Source organism: Echinops telfairi, unplaced genomic scaffold (assembly GCF_000313985.2).
Source record: "Echinops telfairi isolate 266 unplaced genomic scaffold, ASM31398v2 ScPeMD7_7457;HRSCAF=8495, whole genome shotgun sequence".
NCBI classification, from domain to species: domain Eukaryota; kingdom Metazoa; phylum Chordata; class Mammalia; order Afrosoricida; family Tenrecidae; genus Echinops; species Echinops telfairi.
Window position 1 is genome coordinate 5,642,405 of NW_022111357.1, and position 977 is coordinate 5,643,381.

Below are 977 nucleotides of genomic sequence, written 5' to 3' on the forward strand. Positions count from 1 at the left end.
CCCCGGACAAGTCCAGCTAGAATCCAACCCAACCACCACCACCCCCAAGCTGGACAGCTCCCTTGCACCCTGAAATGTCGCCACCACCCCACTTCCTCCTCGCCTCGGCCATCCAAAGCCTCACCTAGGAGGGTCCTGAGCAGTGAGCCCTGCGGGCTAGGAAAGAAGGGGTACCCCCAGCGGGGGGGAGGGGGCGTTTCCCGGGGAGTCACAGCCTCCACCTCCAGGTCTCCTTATTCCAGAGGCCCAGAATGCAGCCAGATAACGGGCGCTCCTGGCTTACCTAAGCCCCGCTACCGCCTGCCGCCCCGGTCCCCAGACGCCCGCGCAGTCCTCACCTGGGCCGCGGTACCTGGAAGAAGGGGTGTCCGCGCGAGACATGAAGCCGGGGCCAGTCCGTCTGTGGCCACGCCGACTGTGGCCGCGGGGGTCCAGTGGAGAGGTGGCGTTGCGTCTAGAGGGAGAAGAGGGAACACCGAGACGCGTCCGGAAGGCGCGCGAAGGACTCAGTGCGCGCTGGAAGCTGCAGGCGGCAAGGCGAGGTGAGCAGCCGCACCGGAACCGAGCCGAGCCTCCCAAAGCCTCCCTCTGGCAGCCGCCGGGACCCGCGGGAATCCCGACCCGCTGGCAACCGCACTGGGAAGGGCGGAGCGCGGGGCTACGCCGTTTCTCGGAGCCCGAGCGCCTCCCGGAGCCCGCGACGCCAGCCGCTGCCTCCGGACGCCCCGGCAAGATGCGAGAGAGAATTCAGTCCGCGTGGAAGTGGGACCGGACGGGCTCGGGATCTCCAGCACCGAGGGAAAGCGGGGCCCACGCAGTCAGGACGCGAGGGGGTGCGGTCCCAGGGCCACCCTAGCGCCACTCCCCACGTGGCGGCCGCGCCCCCGGGGCGTGAGTGTGTACGCTGGCTGTACAGGGGGGCCATGAATGAAGCCCCAGCGGCCAATCAGGGCGGCCGGCGCGCGGGACCCCGGGAG